Source organism: Physeter macrocephalus, chromosome 2 (genome assembly GCF_002837175.3).
Source record: "Physeter macrocephalus isolate SW-GA chromosome 2, ASM283717v5, whole genome shotgun sequence".
In the NCBI taxonomy this organism is placed as follows: Eukaryota; Metazoa; Chordata; class Mammalia; order Artiodactyla; family Physeteridae; genus Physeter; species Physeter macrocephalus.
Window position 1 is genome coordinate 4,185,198 of NC_041215.1, and position 25,046 is coordinate 4,210,243.

General features: G+C 50.8%; 1 protein-coding gene and 1 pseudogene across 1 annotated transcript in view; one reads left to right on the plus strand and one right to left on the minus strand.

Moving 5' to 3' along the window:
- The window catches only part of ERGIC1 (endoplasmic reticulum-golgi intermediate compartment 1), a 106,140-nt gene that overhangs the window by 9,699 nt on the left and 71,395 nt on the right, over window positions 1–25,046 (plus strand). The gene's annotated exons all lie outside the window — the stretch shown is intronic.
- Window positions 3,031–4,103, minus strand: LOC102996554 (serine-threonine kinase receptor-associated protein-like; annotated as a pseudogene).

The window sequence follows — 25,046 nt, forward strand, 5'->3', positions numbered from 1 at the left end:
ACATCTTTGGGCAGGAGATTACCGCTGAGCCCCCGCTGGGGAGGCGGGGAGAGGGGTGCAGCCCTTCCTGTGGGGAGCAGGTGGGGCTGGCCATCCTGTCCTTTCTCTGGCTCGTCTCTGGAGCCCCAGTCAACAGGCCAGGAACAGGCTGGGGTGGTGGAGTCATTTGTTCGTTGAGCATATTTCTTGAAGGCCTACTGTGTGCCAGGCACTGTTCTCGAAGCTGGGGATATAGCACTGAGCCAGACAGATAGTTCCTGCCCCCCCCCCCAACCTCACGGAACTAATGTTTTAGTTCTGGTATTTGGCGTCTCTCTTTTTTTAAAATTAAAGACACTTTAATTTTGGAATAGAGTTACAGAAAATTTGTAAAGATGGTACAGATACCTCCAATCCAGTGTTCCCCAGATTTTTTTTTTTGGATTTCACCTGTTTTCCACTAATGTCCTTTTTTTTTTTTTTTTGAGGGACTGGTTCTTTATTTCAAAAGGACACATCAATTTCCAGTATCAAAACAGTTACACTGTTGGTTTTTCTTTCTCCCAGTCGGCCCCCAAAGAGATCACACCAAAGGAGAGCACATTTTAAGCCAATTAAGCTGCAGGATGCACACCTAACTGACCTCACTGAAACCACCAGAAAGGTGGGGATTGGGTAGGGAAAGAAACTTTAAAAGATCAGCACACTGCCAGCCCACAGACTGTAGAGAGCTCTCGCAGCCAGATGGGGTGAACAGTGTGCCCCAAAGAAGCAAAGTCTCAAAATAATATAAAATTTAAAAGCAGTTTTGTTCCACTAATGTCCTTTTGTTGCTCCAGGATCCAATCCAAGTTCCAACATTGCATTCAGTGGTCACGTCCCCCCAGGCTCTGGTTGGGGACAGTTCCTCGGTTTTTGTTTTTTTTTTTTTTAATTTTTTTATTTTTGGCTGCGTTGGGTCTTCATTGCTGCGTGCGCGGTTTCTCTCGTTGCAGCGAGCCGGGGGCTACTCTTCATTGCGGTGCGTGGGCTTCTCATTGTGGTGGCTTCTCTTGTTGTATAGCGCGGGCTCCAGTGGTTGTGGCTTGCGGGCTCTAGAGCGCAGGCTCAGTAGTTGTGGCGCACGGGCTCAGTTGCTCCGCGGCATGTGGGATCTTCCCGGACCAGCGATCGAACCTGTGTCCCCTGCGTTGGCAGGCGGATTCTTAACCATTGCACCACCAGGGAAGTCCCCAGTCTTTTTTTTTTTTTCTTTTTAAAATTTTATTTATTTTATTTTTTAAGTTAATTTTTATTGCAGTATAGTTGCTTTACAATGTTGTGTTAGCTCCTACTGTATAGCACAATGAATCGGCCATACATATGCATATATCCCCTCCCTTTTGGATTTCCTTCCCATTTAGGTCACCACAGTTCATTAAGTAGGGTTCCCTGTGCTATACAGTATGTTCCCATCGGTTTTTTTTTTTTTTTTTTTTTTTTTTTTTTTTTTTTTTGCGGTACGTGGGCCTCTCACTGTTGTGGCCTCTCCGGTTGCGGAGCACAGGCTCCGGATGTGCGGGTTCAGCAGCCGTGGCTCACGGGCCCAGCCGCTCCGCGGCATGTGGGATCTTCCCGGACCGGGGCACGAACCCGCGTGCCCCGCATCGGCAGGCGGACTCTCAGCCACTGCGCCACCAGGGAAGCCCTCCGTTGTCTATCTTATACATAGTATCAATAGTGGATATGTGTCAATCCCCGTCTCCCATTTCCTCCCACCGTCAGTCTTTCTTGTTCTTCATGACCTTGGCAGTCTTGAAGAACACTGTCCAAATGTCCTGTAGAACGTCCCGCACTCTGGGTTTGTCTCATGTTTTCTCGCGATTACACTGGGTCGTGGGTGGAGTGCCCTTCTCAGCACATCCTGTCAGGGGTACCTGGCATCCACATGTTGTCACTGGTGGCACTGCCCTTCAGCTGGATCAGGCAGCATTTGCCAGGCTGCCCCCGCCGTATCACTCCCTATTGATCAGCGGTCCTTCTCCTGACCATCTTCACTGTCAGCTGGCCCTCCTATAGGGAAGCGGACCACCAGTGTCTAGAATCCCTTGTGCAGTTTCACGTGTTCATCGTTAGCAGTGACACTTTCTGCTCTGCTGGTGCAGGCCGCACCGCACTGGGCACCCGTATCACTTCTGAGGGGGTAGGAGGTTTCGGGGTGTGGAGTGGTCTGGCCCCCCCATGCCGCAATCTTTCCATTATGCCCTATGCCCTCTGAAAGAAGAGCCAGTAGAGAGGGCTGTAGGAGCCATAAGAGTAGCCTTGAAAGAACTAGGAGTACTTCATCCAGCCCAGGGAAGCTTTATTTTTAGGCATTTTATTTAGACAACTAAAAACAATTAGATGTTCAGAAGCAGTGTACAATGAAAGAGAGATCAAACCAGTTACTTTATCATGTATTCCCCCTCTTCTTTTTTTTTTTTTGGCGGTACGCGGGCCTCTCACTTTTGTGGCCTCTCCCGTTGCGGAGCACAGGCTCCGGACGCGCAGGCTCAGCGGCCATGGCTCACGGGCCCAGCCGCTCCGCGGCATGTGGGATCTTCCCGGACCGGGGCACGAACCCGCGTCCGCTGCATCGGCAGGCGGACTCTCAACCACTGCACCACCAGGGAAGCCCTCCCCCTCTTCTTTATAACTAATGCAAAAAAAAAAAAAAAACGCTTTCTGCTTTAAGGGAGAAGTCCGAAAAATAGGTCAATATATTTTCCCTCTCATAATAACATAAACAGCTACAAGAAATCTAACTGTAATAAGAGAAATTGGGTGTTGGTTTGCACATATTCATTAAAAAGACAACAGACCATCGTACTACAAGAGTATAACTCCATCTGCCTCCAGCTGATACTCTGGTGTTTTCAGTTACAGGTATCACCAAGTTGGTTAGTTCCAGCACTGGAGCTAATTCATATTCCTCATTGTGTACTGCTCATGTTTACCTTAAGCAGAGAGTAACTCTGGAGGCTGATGCTTTTCTCTGTTTTAGTCCATAAGTTGTGTACATCTGCCTGATGCTCACGCCTTAACTTCAGGAGTTGCACTATAGATGGAATCAGAATTCTCTGAAGCAATTTCTTCTAGCTCCTCTTCCAGTGTCTCTGGAAAACTGATCTTCGGCTTTGCCAGCTCACCATTGTCTTCTTCAGGAAGCACACATTTCCAAAGGCCATATGTTTTTCCTACCACAGTCTGCCATAGTCTCAGTGTTCCATCTTCAGAACCACTAGCGTAGAGTTCTCCATCAGGACTAAACCTCACACAGTGAATGCGACCAAAGTGTCCTTTGTAGGATTCTAATTCTTCTCCACTATTATAATCATACTTATAAAGTTTAAAATCTTCACCCCCTGCAACAAGAAATTCTTTCTCAGGATGAAGAGGTGCAGAATTGATGGTTGCAGGAGCTTCAAAAGATTTAATTGGGTCCAAACTTACTGCACTGTGAAAAGCAATAGATCGTCCATAAGTTATTACCAAGATCTCTCCCTCAGGAATATATTCCATACTGCTAACAGACATATTCAAATTTAGAGATTTCACTTCTGTCATAGTAACATGATCCCAAAGGCGAACAGTTTTATCATCAGCTGAAAGGATCTGTTTATCCTCGCTGCACCATAGAGCCTTTTTAATACCAGAGGTATGACCACTGATTTCCTTAGGTTCTGCGTCAGGTTTGTTCAAGTCATATATGCGTAACAGTTTATCCTGTCCTTCGGTTAACAAGTAATTACTATCCTGCGTAAAATCCAGTCTTGACAATGTGTTTATGAGCCAGGGTCATCAGTTCATCTCCTGAGACAGCATCCCACACTTTGGCTGTGAAATCTGCAGCAGCTGTAGCTGCTTTGGTGGCGTCCTTATTTAATGTTACATCCCAAACAGCACCCTCATGACCCAAAAATGTTCCAGTCCAGTCTCCTGTATCTCGCTGGCGTAGCATAGGTTTACCATCTTTGCAAGCACCGATTAGGCAGTAGCCGTAAGGCGTGATGCCACTGAAGGCCAAATCCACCACAGTCTGCGTGTGACGAGTGGCCCGCGCAGGTGAGCGGCCTCATTGCCACGACGGCTGCGAGCCTTGCCATCTGGCGGGGGTAGGGGAGGGGGAGCCGAGGATGGTCTGGTCTTTTCTCTCCTCTTGGCACCGACCCCTCGAGGCCACCCCCCCCCCCCCCCGCCACCGCCACTGCCCTGGGGTTGGGCCGGAAAGGCGAAAAGTCCAGTCTCGTGGCCCCGAGATCAGAAAGGGGTTAGGGATGGGTCAGGAAGTCTGCGACAGACAAGCGATCCACTGCTGTCAAGGGAGGGAAAGGGAGGGAGAGAGGAGAGTAGGGGAGGGGGAGAACAGGAGAACCGGCGGCCATGACCCGCACCATCCAGGGAAGCATGTTAAAGACTCATCCCACGGTCTTTCAGTCCCCTTACTAGACAGGGTGGTAGGCCAGGCCCCGGCTAATTCCTGTGGATTCAGGAGGTGGCTGTTGGCTCGGATGAGACGCATCTCTCCACTCGTCTCTGCAGGCTGAGATCGCACCCACCCTCCTGGGCCAGCCTTAAGCCTTATCCACCACCTCTGTGAGCCCTCCCTGTTCTTGGGGAGTGGTGATGTGCCGAGATTTCCCGGAGCCCTCCCTGACTGCGCTCTCCTGTCTCCATCCGGCTCTGTGCCATGCGGCAACCTTGCTCCCTTCCCGCCTGGCTTGCCGGGCTCCAGGCCATGGCAGTGTCACTTGTGCCGTCTCCTGCAGGACCCAGCCCAGGGACTGGCACATAGTCAGGGCACAGCAGTTCCTGGGTGATGTGCTCAGCAGAGGCTGCGTCGCACTGTGGCAAAGTAACGGCTTTGTGCATCTCCAAAAGTCCTGGGTTCAAGTCTCGGCTTCACCACTTCCCAAATGTGTGGCTTTGGGCAAGATGCCCGCTGGGTCTCAGTCGCCTCACTGAAAGATAAAGCCCACTACTCAATAATGCCTGGTTCCCAGCGCTGTCATGAAGGACTAATTGAGCTCATCTCTGTAAAGCCCTTCAGACTATGCCTGGTATCTGTTAGGTGCTCAGTTATTATTCTTTACAGAGAAAAGCACCAGGATGTCAGGCTGGTATATAGAAACTGGACTAGAGATGGCCCCTTTGTATTAGCCTAAGTCAGCTAATTCCCATAAACAACCTGAAAATCTCAGTGATTTAACGCAACGGAAGTTCATTCCCAAGGTGGTGGGGATGCTATGCCCCTCGCAGGTACCCTGCCCTCCGTCTTGTGGTTCTTCCTCAAGAGGATGTTGGATTCTTTCTGAGGCCCGGCAGTGCGGGGAGAGAAAGGGAGGCCGTGGAGGGTCTGGATGTGGTGCTATCACTTCTGCCTTGACCCGGGGAACTGGCCTCACCCAACTCCACAGGGGTCAGGAGATCTGATTGGGCCGTGGACCCAGGAGGAAGAAAAAAGGACGGGCCTTGATACATGTGTCACTGGCAGAGGTGGTAACTGTAGTCAGTATATGCAATCTCCCACCATTCTGGTACCATCTCCCTAATTTGGGGGTGTGTTCTTAAACAACATGTGTTATTTACTCAATAACTTTTATGGAAACTACTCAGTTTTTGAATTTAACATGTTTATTTATAAAAGGTAACTTTATAACATCTTTGAAAATGGAAAAGCAGTATCACCTGCCACAAATAGATACAAATAATTGCAAGCCTGTTCCGTTCTAGCTAGCTGGTGCCTGCTACAGTAGCTGGGTCTGTTAAAAAAGGGATGTTAGCAAGTGCTAGAGAAACGAGAGGATGACAGCTGGATAGCACCGCCTCGAGACGTTCTCTTTGATGTTCTCGGAACACTCAAATGAGAGCTGAACAGGGAATGGCCTCACTGTGAAGTCTGATGCCATTTAACCACCAGGTCCCCACATGGCCTGAAATCACCCAGGTCACACCGGTGGCATAGGTGCCACACTTTGGGAAATGCTGGCTTAGGGGACAGTCAGCACACAATTTGTGCACAGGCAAATCCAAAACTTGGCGCAGAGAGAGGTAGATGAAATCACCTGTCACCTCGTAGCACTCATGACTTTATAGTTTCCACCTTGATCTATGAGGGGAATTAATGGTGCCACTTAACCAATGGGAAACTGAGGCCCATAGCAGGGCATGACCCCCGGCTCCCCCGCAGGACTCATGGCCTCTCCACCGTCCCTGGCTGCCGTCTTTGGTCGGTGAAGGCTTGCCGCCGTAGGTGAGACCACGTGGGCAGGGGTCATGTGTATTCATGCTGCTCTCTCATCTCTCTGCCCCTCTCACCCATCACCTGCCTGGTACACGTGACTGTGCTGGCACAGGAATGCCTGTCTCCCAGGCCTGCTTCAAGGAGCCAGGAAACCAGAAGATGACCCTGGGCATGCTTGGGTACTTGTCACCCACTCACTGGCCCAGTGGGTGACACAAGATTTGTGTGGGGACTGCATCAGTGGATGCTCTCCCTGGGGAACTACTTACCTGCCTGCTGTTAAGGGGAGGGCTCCCCGTATGTCCTGGCCCGTCTTTCTGAAGTTGTTTTGCAGTCCTGACTCAGGTGGACTCCACGAGTGGTTTGATCACAGGGTAGAGGAGTCCGGTTTCCTCTCCTGCTCCTAAATCCCTTCCTACAATATCCCACTCATTCCAAGTTATGCCAGCGCCAAGCCCCACTCATTGAATACAGGCAGTGTGCCCCGGATCTCCCAGCAACATGGCCAAAGGCATTGTTACTCCCATTTGTGGGGATGAAGAGATCAAGGCCCAGGGAAGCAGGGTTCATTCATTCATCCATTCATGCCCTCACTCAAAGGTTAATTGGGGAGGATTCCAGGGCCAACAAGACTGACATTGTCTTTACTGTCGTAGCATTTCCAGGGTAGTGGGGAAGGTGGGCTGAATGACAGTGAACAAATAATTGCACAGATGGTTATTGTCCACAGTGGTGAGTGCTGAGGAGGAAGGAAAAGGAGACAGGTGATAACGAGTTTGCGGAGAAGTAGCTCGCTGGATTAGCTTGGCCAACTAGTGCCCTTCCTCCAAAAAGATCTTCCCAGACAGCGTACTTTATCTAATTTGGGTCACCGCCCCCCCCATCCCTTCCCTGTGTGTATCTTTTTATCGCCCCTGGACATGTCCTTCAGATCACTTAGCACAATTGCAGTGATCTGTGTGTGCCATTTGTCACCTGACATCTGTCTGTCTCGATGGAGTCCAAGCTCTTGAGAGCAGGGACCAGATCTCTGCTCATCACTGGATCCTGGTACTGAGCCCAGGGTCTGCACACAGCGGGTGCTCAGAAAATATTTATTAAATGAAGGAAGGAGAGAATCAGATCTAAATCAGATCTAAATCTGTGGAATGTGGGGCCCATGCTCCACCAACCTCACACCTCCCACAGCTCAGAACTCAGACAAGAGGAGACCCCGGAGACCTGGCAGAGTGGTCCAGATCTGCTGGGATTGGATGCTTTGTTGCCATATCTCTCTGTGTCTGGAAAAATGTTTCTAGTTTTCTTCTAAGAGTATAAGTGCATCAGAAAAGGTTTATTTCTCTAACAGTGGGAATGGGAAATGTTCCCTACCGAATGTGTCCTGAGGAATTGGGAAATCTGACATTACTCAGGCCCTGCCCAAAGTGGGAATGGGTGGCTAGCTGCCTGTCCTAATGGGAGGCTACCAGGCTCCCCTCACCCCTGCTAGCTCCGCTTGCTTGAAATGGCACTTTAGCCCCCAGGATCTGAGGTGGGGAAGCTGGGAGGGAGCAGACACCTGATATTCCACACTCACCCCAGCCAGGGGCCTAGGCCTAACTGTTCCCATTTTGAGAAAACAGAGGCTCAGAGAGGTTGAGGGCTTGGCCCAGAGTCACACAGCCATCAAAGTAACAGCCAGCCCCTAAAGTCAAGACTGTCCAACCCTCATAAAATGATACTTTCTGTTAGATCACCTGACTGTGGAGATTCAAGGTGCCCAGTTTTCAGTTTCAGGCGAGTAATCCTGTTCTCTCTAGAACTGGCAGGTTTCCCTAATCACCTGGGTCCTGTCCTGCCCCCCACCCTCAAGTCCGGTCCAGATGGGCCTGGGAGTCTGCGTCTTTCAAAGTGTCCTCAGTGATTCTTAGCATCAGGTAAGCTGGGAAACCCTGAAGAGGGCTTCCCCATTATGACTTAAGTGTAACTCTGGGATTGGGTACCTCAAATCTTAATTAACTTAATAATGATTATCATGAAAGCGTCACATGGGGCTTAAGAGTTTAGAAAGCTCTTGGAAGATGAGTGTGGTCTGGGGATGATCGTTTTCTCTGCAGATGAGAACACTGAAGTTCAGAGGGGCCACCGGAGCGCAGCTTTTCTGCACTTGGATCTCATACGTTTTCTAGTTTACCGCAGAAGTGTTTGCATCCTGGTGAGTGTTAGGTCCTCAGATTGTTCCTGATGACATGGCTGTGGGTTTTGAGCCCTCTGTTCTTGGTGCAGAGAACTAGCCCTGACCCATCCTCTGCAGTCAGATGTTTCTGGAAGGAGGGAAGTGAGAAGCCACAGATGCTGGACAGTTGGAGAGGGTGGTGATAGAAGTAGACACTTACTGAGCATCTCCTGGGCATCAGGCACGGTGCTTATGCACTGTAAATCTGTCATTTTATTCAGTTCTCACAACAAACCCAGGAAGTGAGGGCTTTTACTTACCCCATTTTACAGATGAGAAGGCTGGTATGTGTTCAGGTTCCGGGCTGATTAGACTCTGTAAACACAGGAGCTGGGAGGGCATGGAGATGGGTGGAGCCAGCCCCTGCCTTTTGGAGCTGGGAGCCCCGCCCAGATTCACCCTGCAAACCAGGTGGCTGGGCCGGTTCCACTCTCCGTCCTGCCCGATTTTCCCCGACTTGGCTTTGGTTGGCCGAGCTTCGAAACTGGGGCACTCTCAAAGCCAGGTGGTTTGTCAGAGCTGAGTTAACCCTGAGTCAAAGGAGGAATGAGAGGGTTCACTCACCCGCCTCCTCCCTGCCCCGTCCCCACCCGTCCCTCCCTAGGTCAGGCCCCTCACAGTGGGGCCACATAGACGTGTCACCTGACTTGGACCTCTGCCTGCCTCACACTCACTGGAACGTGAAGAGTCAGCTGCCCGGGACTTAGCTCGTTCTAGAGCCATTGTTGTGAGGTCCCAGGCAGACCTGGGACAGCTGGGCTTTGAAGCCTGGCACGTCTGGGTCCCAATCCTGGCGCTTCTGCCCCCGTCACTGTGTGTCCTTCGGCAGCTCACTTCACCTCTCTGAGCCTACCTTCTGGGGACATGAACCCTGACCCCACAGGATTACTGCTCGGAGTCGAGAGCACCTGCCACAGCTACTGGCTCATCGTAGGTCCTAATTCAGTGACATGACGCCTCTATTTCCTTCCCCTATTTATGAACTTCCTGTCATACTTGATCTAAAACAGAGATTATAAACTGGCAGCATTGGGGGTCAAATTCTGCCCAATCACAGATGTGATTATTTGGTCCTCACATTTAAAAAAAAATTTAAAGTTAAATGCCAGCATTTCAAATTAGGAGATTTCACATAAAAATCTGGATTTCCAGTGCCTCTAGAAGAATGGGGTTCCCAGGCTTCACTGGCCAAAAGGAAACTGCCGGAGAATCAGAATCAGGTGTATTGTTACGGTTGAGGGGAGGGGGCAGTATTGTATTTCTCATGCCTCCACTTTGAGCCTAATGATTAAAGATTCTCTTAAGGCCACCCCACAAGGAAGGAATAGTGACTCAGAAATGGCTTTTCAGAACACTGGCGCAGTCCGCCCAGGTGCCATGTGTCGGTGGGTTAGCTGGCAGGACCTCCTTCCTGCAGGCCAGTGTCATCTAACCCAGACCACCTCCTACAGGCCTCCTGCCAACAGTGGACACCAGGGAGCCAGTCAGGGAGGTCTCCCTTTGGAAAGAGCCAGTGGCCTTTGGGAGACAGTGGAGACCCAGGTTGAGAGCTTGATCTCTGGGTCTCCCATGAGGCTATCAGTGCCTTGCTCTGCCTTCGTCACGGTTGGGTCCCCAGGGCCTAGGACAGTGATGGGCACACTGAAAAACGTGTTGAACAGTGAATGAGCAGTCTCCCTGGAGTTGAACCGCAGCCCTGCTGCTTGCAGAGTTGATTTGCTAGCACTTTACCCACATCATCAGCGGGGATGGTGACAGTACCTTCCTCCTGGGGGATGGTGGAACTTCAAAGAGATAACTCGGCTAAATTGCTCAGCACGGCACCCATCATGGTAAGTGACCAGTACGTGTGGCTGTGGTGATTATTTAGTTGGCACAGGTATTTCTGTGCTTGAACCTTGGTACGGGCCACCACTTGGGCCTCTGACCCTGCGGGTGGTGGTGTTACAACTGCTTGAGCATGCTGGTGGTAACAGCCCGGAGGAGAGAGGGCACGTGGACTTGACCAAGGGTGAGGACCCCTGGGGAGAACCACCTGTTTGTCAGCTGGTATCACTCCCTAGTGTGGAGACGTGGGATGTGGACGTGATGTCCACCCTCCCACAGGCTGAACTGGTTGGCCCTGTGCTATTGTTGCCTGAAAGATGTTGCACAGAAGACAAAATGGGTAGGAATGTGCCCTGGGCCCAGCAGGCTCCATGATGTGTGAGCCACTCCTGAGTCTGCTACTGCCCCAGGTGGAAGCAGCTAGAAGAGTCACAGCTACAGCCACCACTGCAGTGCATGCTGGCCCTTAGAGTCCCTTTCTAGCCCCAAGGGCTCCGGAAGTGGAAGGGCTGGTCAGGCTACCCAAAGTAGAGCGTTTTCCTCAGTGGGACCTTCTGCTTGATACCTCTTGGCTGTTTTTAGCACACTTACCCAGCATTTCCTTCCCTTGATCACCCACAGCGGCTCTTTGGGGGAGGAGTCACCCCTTTCACAGATGGGAAAATTGAGGCCCAGGGAGTCACAGTCTGCCCAGCTGGCTGGGGGCAATTTGCTTGTTCAGATGATTCCCACGGCCCCACCGAGAGATCGTGATATGGGGAATCAGGGCCCTGGCCTCTGTATTTTTTTAAAATGTTTATTTATTTTATTTATTTATTTTTGGCTGCTTTGGTTCTTTGTTGCTGTGCGCAGCTTTCTCTAGCTGCGGCGAGCGGGGGCTACTCTTTGGTGCGGTGCGCGGGCTTCTCATTGTGTGGCTTCTGTTGTTGCGGAGCACGGGCTCTAGGCACGTAGGCTTTGGTAGTTGTGGCATGCGCGCTCAGTAGTTGTGGCTCGCAGGCTCAGTAGTTGCGGCTTGCGGGCTCTTCAGTAGTTGTGTTGCACGGGCCTAGTTGCTCCGCGGCATGTGGGATCTTCCCAGGCCAGGACTCGAACCCCTGTCCCCTGCATTGGCAGGCGGATTCTTAACCACTGTGCCACCAGGGAAACCCCAGCCTCTGTATTTTTAAGCAAACTCTCTGGGGAATTGTAATGATCAGGAGAGGGGGGGAACCCAAGTAGGGACTCCGGTTTTGTGCTCTGGCCCTGCTGTTTGCTCAGTCAGCCAAATCATCTACTTCTGCGGTCTTCCCTTCCTCAGCTGTGAGATGGGGAGAGTAAGTGGTACCCACCTCAGAGGGTGGTTGTGAAAATGCCATAGGCGGTGGGTTGGTTGATCAGTGTAACATTCTTAGGATTTGGGGAGTATTGATTTGTTGCTATTGTTCCATGTGGGATTTGTTACAGAAGCAATTTAAGAAACCAAAAAGATACCTGTGAGTAATTTACAGCAGTGTCTTCTCATCGCCTTTGAGGTAGGAGTCTTAGGATGCTGGGATCAGGTTGCTCTGCCCCCATTATAGAGGTGAAATGACTGAGGGGGCAGGCTGGACTTTGGAACTCCCACAGGGGCGGGGCAGTTGTGAAGGTGGCTGCCTCGGGTTGGGGCAGCAGTGGGATGGGGTGTTAGAGGTCACCGCACCCCACCACCACCTCCCCCGCGTGGCCTTTCTCAGAACACCAGGAAACACCTCCGGGAAGGGATGGTCACACTGCTTTCCAGGAGGGCCGCGGGAGTGAGAGAGGAAGCACACCCACCTGCCTCCCACACCTGGGCTTGATCCAGGCAACACAGCCTCTTCTGTTCCCCCTCACTTCTCCACTGGTGGCTTGGCTGTGCCAGAAGTTCTCCCTAAAGTGTGTCTGCTGAGATGGTCTCAGTCCATCCAGCGCCCTCCTTGCTCATTTGCTCGTTCGTTCATGTAACTGTTATCCGTTGAGCACCTACTGTGTGCCACGCGCTGTGCTGGTGCTGGTGTGCGGAGCTGAACCCCACGGACATGGTAGCCACTCTCAAGGAGCTTCCATTCCAACAGGGAAGATAGACAGTTAAACCATCAAGAGTTATCTGAGCAAGAACGTCCAGGGATCTTTGGGGATATTCTGATCTACCTTGGTGCGGAGTTCTGAGAGGACCTCCCCTAGTGCCACCTCGAGGCCTTGTGATGAGCAGAGCCGGGCAGATGCCAGGACAAGGGGTCCAGGCCCATCCAAAGGCAGAGGCAGGAGTGAACTGTCAGCACTTGGCGAACTGGCTGGAGAATGCATCGGGGGCCCCATGAAGAGTGTGCCCTTGACCCTCAGCACAGCGGGGACAAGTTTGAGTGGGGAGCTGGGTTCTGTTTGTGCCGTGGGCAGCCTGCAAATCTGCGCTGCAGAGATGAGCCTGGGTGCAGCCTGGCGGGGACCAGGCCAGCAGCCGCTGGCTCTTGTGGTGTCCAGTCTTTCCGCCAAGAGGCCTCTTTGATTCACATTTTCCACATGGACTTGATGTTTTAGAAATGTTGACCTTCAACTAATCAAATGTGACTTATTAAATTGCAAGTCATACCCTTTTCAATTTACAAAAGGACAGTGGGCCGGTGACTTAGTTCACGGCCTGTTGGCAGGAGGGAACTTGACAGCACTTGAGGCCAGAGGAAAAAACAGGTGCCTTATCAGTGACCCCCTCCCCCATCCTCTGTCCCCGTGTCCCCGGGGGGTGGGCAGCATGTCTTCTCTGTGAGAAGCTGAGCTGAGAGTGAGGCTGGGTTAGCAGCCAGGCTGGAGAAGCTGTGGCAAGGCTGGAATGCCAAGTCCAGGCAGGTGGACTTGAGCCTCCCTCTCAGGAAGCAAAGAATCCTCTTAGAAAGGTGAGGTCTGTTCATACAGGCTGGAGAAGAGTCAATGCCACGTAGGCAACGGCACCTGAGTAGAAAAGAAGGCAAAAGGCAGGATGTGCACAAACAGGGAGTGGGGGGGGGGTGTGTGTGGCGTGGGCGGCTTCTTGGAGGAGGGATACTCGAGAGAAGTCGCATCGGGATCAGGGGAAGGGATGGCATTCTACCCGAGGGGCTCTGCAGCCTGATGAGATTGGGAGGAAGGGATAGCCTTGTGGGAAAGGGCAGGGGATACAACGGGCAGGTGAGGTAGGCCTGGTTTGTAGACCACCCAGAGGAGCCTGGCCTGGGGTCTGCATGTGCTGCATCAGGCAGTGGGGAACCATAGCAGGTTCTTGAGCAGGGACGGTGCTTAGGAAGGAGAAGGGGATCAAGTGAATGTAAAAACTCCCTGAGGCATGGACAAAGGGGAACTAAAAGCCCATTGGCTTGAGTCAGTATGTTTCCCAAGACAGTGGGGGAGTGTTCTCCCTGATGGGGTGACTGGTCCTTATTCACCCCCTCAAGGAGACCGAAGACAAGACTGTCAGACCGTGGATGCCAACCTGAGGCTGAATCCATGCATATGAAACGCCTAAAGCACATTGTAGACAGATGGGCTGCCGTGGGAATTGTAGCCAAGGGTTGGGGCCTCTGAAAACCCCACAGCAGGAATTTCACAGATGGGGAGTTTAAAAGCATTTTGGAACATAACATTGGGCTCCCAAGGCCACTAGTGGACCTGAGGAACATGTTGATGTATGTTGAAGTTCACTAGAATAATACACTAAAGAGAATATCTGCAATGTGTTAAGCATCTTAGATTAGGAATAACAGGAACTTCTTTCAGCTTCAGTTTCCTCATCTGTAAAATGGTCCTAATGTTAGTGCCTGCTTGCTAGGGCTGTTCTGAGGATTAAATGGACTGATGCAGATGAGACGCTTGGCATTGGACTTGGCTGGGCTAAGTTCTCAGCTGATGGCCTGGACAGTCCCGTTCATTCCTTCTTACCATCCTTACATGCTAAAAGCAGAAGCATCTCTGCTCCAGCAGTTTCAGGGAGATGCTTATAAATTTGTTTCACTTTCTTGCAGGGATGCCTGGCATAAGAGACTTGCCCCCTTGAGTGTAGAACTAGACTAGAGTCTAGACAATGGTGTGTGGCAATGAGCAGTCACAGCCCTGACCCCAGCCCCTCCCAGCTGTGGGATCCCAGGCAGGTCCTTCATCCCCTTGGGTCTCAGTTTTGTCATCTGCAACAATGGGCTAGTACCCCACCGCCACCCACCCCCGCCCAGGCACTGTGTGAGGCAAGATGAAATAGTGTCTGTGAATTGTCAGCAAGTACTCCATCATGGCCACCTGGTAACCATCCCCCAGGACCCCAGGCAGCCCTCATGTATGACTCAGTTCCCTCCCCATGTTCGTGTCTTCCACCTTCCTCTGTAGCTCCTAGAGTGGGGGTAGTAGAATCTGGGTCTCTCCACCTGCTCTTTGCTTTACTTCCCTTCTCACTTTTCATTCCCTGGGCTGTTTGTTCAATCATTCATTCATTCGTCCATTCACTCACTCATTACGTACAAGTATTTATGCTGCTCGTTGTGCTAGGCACCTGGGGGGCCAGTGGTGAACGAGAGGCATATAGCTCCTCCTGTCGCGGAGTCTTCATTTTCAGCGATTAAATCAAACATCCAATTAAATTTGTACTTATCAGTTGATATGAGGTCTGTGAAGGAAAAACACAGGGGATTCTTCTAGAGGTCAAGGGAAACCTCATGCCAATGATGTTTCAGTGGCTGTCTGAAAGGTACTTGGGGTTCATTAAGGAGGGAGGCCCAGGTGGAGGGAACAGCATGGGCAAAAGCCCTGAGGTAGGGAGGTAGCATTGTCCATGTGGAAGTGGCTGCAGGACAGAGCCGGGGAGAGCCCAGGCTGGAGGACTCAGCTGGGCCAGGCCATGAGGGACTCATAGGGCACGATTAGGAAGATGACCTTTATCCTAAGAAGCCTTTGGTCCTTGAAGCATTTTAAGTAGATCTTCATGAAGAGTTCACTCTGGATTGAAGGGGAAGAGCAGAGCAGTTAAGAACCTCCTTCAGTGTGCAGGTGAGGGTGATGATGCACTGCTGCACACCCTGGGTCCTTTACTCACACACTAGAGGAGCAACTCATGACTTGCACTTAGCAAGACGAGAATCCTTGTGTTGGTACAGAAGAAAGTCACAGATGGCGGGATCGTATGTCCTGGAAGCTTGGGGTGGGGCCCAGGAGCCTTTGCCGAATCACTGCTTGTCATGTGATCAAGATGATGGTAATGCAGGCTGCTCCGAGGAACCCAGGAAAAACGTACTGTGTACCCAGCAGGTCCAAGTTCATACTCTCAGCTGACCTTCCCAGTGCCCTACGGACAAGGGTGGGAGTGTCCTGTTGTCCAAAGAAAGAAAACAGCGTTGGGTGTTGGTGAGGGATCTGCCCAAGATCCTGAGGCTCCTGCCTGCCAGGTGTTTTGGGCCAGAGTCCCCACTTGCCTGTCCTGTAGGTAGCAGCAGGGAGAGCACGTCCGTCTTTCTGAAGCACTTTGGACGGGTAGTACCAGGTCAGGAGGTTCTGTGGCCAGGAGAAGCCTCTCTGAGGCTGTGACTTTTGAGGCTCACATTGCCTTCTGCCACCTACCTAGCCCAGGCTCCCCTTCATAGCTTCCCAGGATCCCCCAGACCTGGGTGGGCAGTGGGTGGCCTTACCTGGGATGGCTCTGCTGCCCTGCCTGCCCCTTTCTGTGTCCCCCCACCCCCAGTTTATCCTTTCAGGCTTTGGGTCGAGGCAGGGCTGTTCCCTGTAAATACCAGTCCCCTTACATGAGCATTTTTCCTCTATGATTTTTCCTGTTTTGATGAAACACTGCTCTTGGCTGTACCGGTTCCCAAGAGGGAACCGAGGCCCCGGCTCGGCTAGCCAGTCATTCAGGAACTTTGCTTCCAGGCCCAGCCCCACACCCAGCCCGCATTCCACCAGGGCCATAACCTTAACCTCCATGCACTGTGTGAATGGGGCCCGTCCCTCCCCCCACCACCCCCCCCCGCCCGTCCCAATTCCCATGGTTCCCATGGCCACCTCCTTATCGCTATTCCCAGCTGACTGAAAAGGGCTGCATTCCAGCCCGAAGTTAGCCTCGCCCTCTCTCCCCCTTTCTGTTTTCTTCTAGACTGAGGGGTGTAAGAGTTTACTAGGGTTAATGGTCCTGCCACCAGTGTCTGAGCCCACTGCATCCATCAGGCTGCCTGTAGGGAAAGGATGGGGTGGTACCTTAGCCCGTTCATTCATTCATGCATTCAGCAGATGCACTGAGCACCTCCTGTGTGCCAGGCATTGTTTTAGGCACCGGGCATAAAAAGCATGGAAGTTAACAAGTGTCACCGAGGTGAGGCGCAGCTGCTCTCTTTGGCTGAGCTTTGCAGGTTGGAACAGAGGCTCAGGGCGCTGATGCAGGTTTCCAGGGGCTGCTGGTCACCTCTCTGCCCACCTCTGTGGGGAATCACGTTAAAAGCCCCTCGGGTGGGGCCCCTGCGAGCCCAGTGTAGCCCTCACACCTCCTCCAGCTGAGTGCGGGCGAGATTCCAGCCCTCGCCCTCCGCCTCTGTCACGTGTCCTTGAGCAGGACAGGCAACCCGACCAGCCGGACACGGTGCCTCGCGAAGACCACAGCACGGCCAGTAGGTGGTGGTTCTGGGATTTGGGAGCCAGGTTCCCCTCACTCCAAAGTCATTTCTTTGGGGTTCTTGACTATTTGTTGGCCGGGTTATCTCTGTTGCTTTTTTTCCTGCGGTGTTTCTTGCCTTTCAGCGGTGCTGTGCCTACAGGCCTTGTCTTGATCCCCCGGCTCTGCCAGAGGTGCTTGTTGAAAGTATTTGTGCTGGGTAATTACAAGCTTTTAATCTTACTTTTGACGCACGTTTACCCATCCCATTCTCCTGCGCGTTTGTCCATTACTTATTCATTCTTGCAATAAACAGCATTTATTCAGGACCAGGCCCCTGCGTGCCAGGGAAGGGAGGGACAGGTGAAGCAGACTTGTTCCCGTCCTCAGGGAGCTCACAGCTACGTGAGGCAGTGGGCTTGGTACTCCAATGCGGGAGGTGGGCCGACCTGCCCGGGCCTTGATGCTGATGATGGGAATAGCTAACCCTGAGGCAGCGTTCTCAGGGCACCTGCACCTCCTTCTTGCATCTATTAACTGATTTAGTCCTCGTGACCACCGCTGTGAGGTGGGTATAGGCTCTGTTATTATGAATAACATAATACATATCGGAAGCTAACTTGCCCGGGGTCGCCTGGCTAGTGGCAGAGGTGGGATTTGAACCCAGGCTCCCTGGCTCCCCAGTCTGGGCCCTTAACTGCACCAAGCTGCTTGACCGTGAACTTGCTAGATAAAGCGGTGGGAACAGAGCGTGCAAATCAGAACTGCGAAAGAAACAGACTGCTCCGAGGCTCGTGTGGCAGAATCGAGGCCGGCCTGAGTGGGAGCTGGTGCCGAGTGTGGGTCCCCCAGTCAGGGCAGGGGGATGGGCCGGGGCTCAGGTCCTCCCCGAGCAGGAGACCCAGAGTGATGTCGTGTGAGGAAGGAGCCAGGGCGTTGGCCGCGCCCGTGTGTCTCAGTGAGCACAAAAACATATTCCAGAGCCAGACCCTGAGTTCCACAGTGTTTGGAGCCCTGCCTGAGGGCCTGGGCCAGTGCTGTGTGGAAGAGGAAGGGCCTGGCTGGGGCAGACGGAGGCCAGGCCAGCCGCAGCCAGAGCCTGGCTCTGTCACTGACCGCCGGGGTCACTCTGGGTGAAATGCAGTCTGCCCTCCTGGGCACTCAGCACGCTGCCGCAGATCCACCGCGGAGAATAATCCGGAGTCCTTTCCCTGGCCTGCAGGGCCCTGCGTGATCCGTCCTCCCCCCGTGTCGCTGACCTCATCCTGGGCCTTCTCCACTCCTTGTGCTCCAGCCATGTGGGCATTGCTGCTCCTTGACCAAGTGGACCATGCTCCCATGTTGCCCCCACTGCTTGGATTCCCTTCCCGGGCTCTTGGCACGGCCTGCTCCTTCCCTCCCCTCAGGTCTCTGCTCAGAGGTCCTGCCCTGACCACTCAGCCTGAAGCGTCCCCATCACACGCTCTCAAATCACCCTGTGTGCTCCTTTGTAGCTCTTAGCACACTTTAGGACAGTCCCAACTCCGTTTTGCTCTGGCCCCTCCACGAGAACACGAGTTCTTCAGTTCATAGGCCTTGCCTGTCTTGTTCACTCTCGTTTCCCCGACACTATCAATGGTGCCTGGTGCTTGTGGACACTAAACGTTTGCTAGCTAAACGAATGAGCCTCAGTTTCCTCATCTGTAAAATGGGAAGCAGCTTGCTGATCTACTAAAGTTGGTGTAAAGATAAGAGCGTGTTTAGGTTAAGGTGCCTCGTACAGGCCTGGCACATAGTAGGCATTTAGGATTGGTAAACAAAGCACGTGCTGAGGCCCAGGTGTGAATTTCCAGCCTAGTATAGACTCTGTGGACGTTGCATAGCTGGGTTTTTTGACATTGCCAGAGCAGCCTGGTGCTCACCAGCTCTGAAAATCAGGGTGATAAGCGGGGCAGGATGAGGTGAAGGAAAGAAAGAAGAAGAGAGAAAAAAATGAGAAGGAAAAAGGCCTGGGATGCAGTGGATTGTTTCTTCAGTGGAAACGTAGAAAGAGATGGTTTCTTGCAAGATCAGGTTTTGCCCACTGGAAAGTTTGTAAATTCCTGCCAAGATCTTTTTTTTTTTTTTTTTTAAGACCATTAAAAAGGCACAGGTAATTCCAGTTAATAAATGTGGAAAGAATGATAGAATTTGAAAGTCACCATTAAAACTCCACAGTTATAATTATTTCAATTAAAATCCACTAATTTTGGATGCCAAAATTAGTGGGCAAAAGTTTAAGCAGAAACAAGATATTTGTATAGTCTCAGAGTATCTCCCCCGAAATATTTAGTAATTACAAAGTGGGAAAATAGTAACCGCCAGGAGAATCCTGGCAGATCGAATCTTAGCCAAGTGATCAAGGCTAACAGCACATGTGATAAGACATATGGCATCATGTCCCCAATGTGGGGCTCTAAGGAGGGCACAGCACTGTGGGATTCTTCCCAGAGATGCACAACAACCTGACTTAAATCACCGGAAAACATCAGACAAGCCTGGTTTGAGAGGTATTCTATGAAGTAACTGACAAACACTCTTCAAAAATGTCACAGTCATGAGAGACAAGGAAAGATGCGAGACTGTCACAGATTAGAGACTAAGGAGGACCCCGGATTGGATCCTAGACCAGAAAAATGACATTAGTGGAAAAACTGGTGAGATCCTAATTAAGTTTGTCTTTTCCTTAATGATATTGTACCGAGGTTAATTTCCTAGTTTCGAGAATTTTTCTGTGGTTTTCTCTGGTTCTGTAAGATGTGAACATGAGGGGACACTGGCTGAAGGGTGTATGGGAACTTTCTATGCTATCTGTGCAACTGTTCTGTAAGACTCAGATGATCGTGAAATAAAAGGTTTAGAAGGATGGCACTAGATAAAGGGGGAAGATAAAGAAGTATGGCAGGAAAAATCGAATGGAGACCTCATTATGGCATCCAGACTGCGCAAATGAGTACTTGTTTGCAGAAAGGCCCGGTGATGGTGACGGGAGTTCTAAGGCACGGAAGTAGGCACCTTTCAATTGAAAAATCCCGTTTCCTTGAAGGATTTCCCGCAGCTGGTTGGCTGTCTGGCCTTGACTTTGAAGGGGCTCTGGTTCTTCTCTCCTGAGTTCTGTCACCGCTTCATCAGCAGAGGGTATGTCCTTTAGTGACGCCCATTGATGTCAGACTGTACGAAGGCACGGTGGGATTCACCAGCCACAGATTCGGGAAGTCCTTAGCAGCGTCTGCCAAATTTATACCATTCCCGGGCCACTTTCACACTTTTGCCATATCTACCTCTACCCATACTATTATAAACTTTCTATTTTATTTATATGGACCCACTTTAAAAATTCGAACTGGTGAGTTAAAAAGAAAAGGTAAAACCGGAAAAGGTAAAACCAATGTCATTTGCCGTGAACCCAAAGTATCCATAAAATTCAAAGCAGTGACTTTCAAAGAAAATTCGAGCTTAGGGCTGTTGCTGGTAGAAGGTTCTGAGCCTGAAGCCTGCTCTTCGGTTTATTAAAAAGTGAGATTATTAGGTGTTAAAAGACCCTCTGGAACCAAAATGAGACGTTCTTCTAGGCTCATTCAAGAGAATTGATGGAGAAGTAGAGTGGGAGGAACTCCCTCACTGGGTGATTCATGTTAATTGCTGCCCTGCCCTGGTTCCACCTAAAACCATCTCATGCGGGACCACCGAAGCTCCTCCAGAGCCATCTAGCCCTCCCTGAGGGGCAGGAGACCAAGGGCCCTGGGGCCCAGCTGGCCACACCGTCAGCCTGGGCGGCCGTGAGCCCTCCGTCTGCCTGGCCCACCTCTTTCTTCTAGCCCCAGGGATTTAGATCTGACTTTGTGAGCCCAGATCTGAAGCCACTTCCTCTGGCCAGCTGTCCCTGATCTGCCCTCAACTTCAGAACATGTTGGCTTTAAAAAAAAAAAAGCAAACCTCTGACTTTCTAGGAGATACAAGAATTATTCTCATACTATATTGTTCCTACTTAATTCCAAGAACCAGGCTTTATCATGTTGAGGTGGTATCTGCTGTGTCACAGAGCTGCGTGGGGTTCGATAGAACAGGGCTCTTAATCATTTTGACATCTACCCTTTGTAAGAAATACATTTTATATTGCAACCCAGCGGACAACATGTAAAAACTCAACATAGCAATGCTTCCCTTATACAGGCAATGCAAACAGCTATTTTTTATTCTATTGTAGCATTTTTTTAAATGCTGGTTACAGCTCACTAAGTTGATTTCTCAACTCCCTAGTCATAACCTGCAGTTGGTAAAACACTGCTCTAGAGGATGACAGCATGAACCATAGTAACAGGTCCCACTTTTTTGAGTACCTAGTATGTGCCCAGCACAGTGCTGAACACCATCTTGTTTAATCCTGACTATGTTTGCTCATCAGACTACTGAGTCTCAGAGAGGGACGTCATTTAGCCCAGGTCACAGAGCGTGTAAGGGCAGAACCAGGATTGCCACCTGGTTGCACATGTCCTTTGGGCTTGGGAACACTTCCCCTGTGTATCTGCCTTTGTACCTTGATCAAGATTGTCCCCAGAGGAGGTATGGATAAATGCATAAATGACAGACTCAAACATCAAGTTGGTGTAGAAAGATACTCAAAAACCATCTCTTTAATTTTACTCTAAGCCAGTGCAAGGGGTTCCCAAACCTGGCCAATGATTTGATGTTCTTTCTTCTTAAATTTTAAATTAATTTTAAAATTGAGGTATAGTTCACCATAAAGTGTACCGCTCAATGGCTTTTTACATACATACACCCATGCCACCACCCCCAGATTAAGACAGAAAACATTCCCAGCCCCTGGGAAGACTCCCTTGTGCCCCATCCTGGTCAGTACCCCAACCAAGAGGGAACCCTTCTCCTGGCTTTCCTCACCATTGATTAGTTTTGTCCATCCTTCAAGGTCACATAAACAGCATCCTACTGTATGTGTGTGTCGGCCTTCTTTTATTCAGTGTAACATCTATGGGATTCACCCATGTCGCGTGTGTCAGTAATTCATTCTTTCTTGTTTTGTAACATCTGACTTCTTTTTGGTACTTCTAAGCTTTTTAAAGCATGTTCATACACTATTTTAGGCATATCAAATAGCATAGAGACTAATCCATACCTTCCCCCCATTTTAAGAAACACACCTTAAGCCCCCACATTCCTCTTCCCCTGCTTTCACATTTCCGTCTTTGATGCATTCCCACCTCCATCCCAGAATAACTACCCTCCCAAAAATGGTGTTGATCCTTCATGCACACGTTGGTAAATCTTTACTACCTGTGTATGAAAATTCTTAGTGGGTCTTTTTGGATGCTGGGTGTGTGTGCGCATGTGCGCACATGCTTTTTTTTTTTTTTTGTGCATTGCTGAGACCAGATAAAAAATATTTTTAAAATGTTTGCACACGTTGGTAAATCTTTACTACCTGTGTATGAAAATTCTTAGTGGGTCTTTTTGGATGCTGGTGCGCATGTGCGCACATGCTTTTTTTTTTTTTTGTGCATTGCTGAGACCAGATAAAAAATATTTTTAAAATGTTCCAAGTCTTTCTGGAAATCAGAATCTCAGCTCCATGCTATTGAGGTCAAGAGAGTTGGAGCAGAGTCCAGAAGGAAAGGCCAGTCGGGGAGAAGCAGGAAGAGAGCAGAGTGGAGACAGAGACCCCAGGGGCAGGAGGAGGAGTGGGGTGGGTACTCCTCACCATGTGAAGCACCTGTAACCCTGGGTCTCCGGATCCCCTACCTTCTGTCTCATCCTGGACCCGTGGGGACCTCAGTGTGCCCCTCTTTCTGACTTGATTTCCTGGATCCACTGGTGCCACCTCTGCCGCAGCAGCCCTTGGAGGGATTTGAGGGGGGAGAATGAGGTTCTCCTTTGGGAAGAAGAAAATGCTTGTGGTCCTCTCTACCTCACACCCTGCAGCCTCGTAGTAGCGGGTAAAGCGGTGAGCACTCAGTCGTGGGGCCAGGCACTGCACTAAATAGCTACTTACCTCGTACTAACACATGGACCCCCTCAGAGCTACCCAAGGAGGGAGCACTGTTTGACAGACTGGGAAACTGAGGCACAGGGAGATGGAGTAAATTCCCAAGGCCACAGCTAGCAAGTGAGGAATGTGGCCTCACGCCCAGAAAGGCCGGCTCCAGACCCTCTGTGACCATACACCCTCCAGCCTCAATTCCAATAGAGCAGGGAGGCCCATGGCCTTCCCTTTCTGGCACTCATCTCCTTCTGTAACTACACATTTGTAACAGAGCTTTGTTTGACTCTGGCTCCAGGCAGGCAGGGACTGCCTTTGTTTGGTTCGCATTGTATCTCAAGGGCCTATAGCTCAGCATCTGGAACAGAGCAGATGCTAGTGACACGTGCGGAATCGATGCTGAGTGAAGGAATGAATTGGCGGAAGCAGAGCTGGGAAACCATTCATGAGGTGTTCTCTGCAAACGCCAGGCTTGCCCCCGGGCTGCGGGGAATCTGAAAGCCAGGGGTCTGAGCCCCAACTCCAGTGCTCCCTGGCAGTGCCGCCTTTATCTTCCTCACCTGGAATGTGGGCATTGTGACAGTTCCTCCCTCCCAGGGTTGCTGACACTGCGTGGTCAGGTGTGCCCCATCACAGGCCATTCTGGGTCCTGGCGGGGGCCGGGGGTGGGGGGCGATGGGCTTCCAGGTGGGTGGGCCCTCTGTAGACAAGAGGCCAAGGTCATTTCATGGGAGAGCACAGGAGTCCTGGTTCAGGCCCAGCAGTTGCATGGAACTCGCTGGTGGGCGCATGTGAGCTATTTGATGGATGCTGCCCCATAACTTTCCGCTGTGTCCTTAGTTCTGCCCCTCAGAAGCCGCAGGAACAATGCTGACTGGCCTTGGCCACTGCCTCTGAATTTCAGCTCTCTGCTGTCATTTGACACCAAGAAGACTGCCAGCCAGCTAGGCTGCAGAGGTGTTACTGCCCCCATTCCTTGCTGACGTCCGCTGGGTCCTGGCTGGGCAGGACAGCACTTGCCTCTCTCCATACTCTCTGCTTTGAAGACATTCCTCCTGGCCCTGGTACTAACCAGCAGGCTTTCATCTCCATTCTCTAATACACCCACTGTTTACCTTCTCTGCCTCATGCACTCAATGGGGCTGTTCACAGGAAATGCCAACGACCTCTCCCAAATAGCTTTGAACTAACCTTTTGTGATTGCTTTTTGGGTGCTAAGGGCTCTTTCTGCATTCCAGTTAGCGATCCCATTTGTTTCTCAAAATCCCACTAGAAGGGGGATGTAATCCACAGAGGTTCAGAGAGGTCTAGCTAGTTGCCTAAGCAGGGTCAGCATTAGAACGCCAACCTGTGTGAGCCCAAAGCCAGGGTTGTCTCCACTTCCCCCTCGTACTGCTCTGCAGAGAGAAGGCAAGAGTAAGCCCGCGAATGGCAGTGACAGCCACACCATCGTGGTGATAATTGGCAGTGATGATAATTGCAGCTGACATCTGTCGTGTGCTTGCTCCCTCCTGTGACCTGTCATCCGTGCCTTCCATATATAACCCGCACTCCAGTGAAGTTGTCAGTACTTTTATTCCCATTTTACAGGTGAAAACACTGGAGGTTCAGAGAAAATTTTGTCCAAAGGCACACAGCTAATACATGAGGCAGTAGAGCCCCTGGCTTTGCAGATCCACGCCTCAGGGATTGAAAAACCGGATACACTGTTGTTCATCCAGACACTGGAATATTATTCAGTACTAGAAAGAAATGAGCTACCAAGCCATGAAAGGACATAGATGAGGGATGCTTAAATGCGTATTACTGAGAGAAAGAAGCCAAGCTGAAAAGGCTACATACTATATAATTCTAACTATATGATGTTCTGGAAAAGGCATAACTATAGAGACAATAAAAAGAACAGTGGTTGCCTGGGGTGGTAGGAGGTGGGGGAGGGATGAATAGGCAGAGCAAGAGGAGTTTTAGGGCAGTGAAACTACTCTGTATGATACTATAATGGTGAATGCGTGTCATTTTCCATTTGTTAAAACCCATAGAGTGTACAACACCAAGAGTGAACCCTCTTGTAAACTGTGGACTTTGGGTGATAATGACGTGTCAGTGCAGGTTCATCTGTTCTAACAGATGCCCCACTCTGGTGCGGGGTGTTGATAAT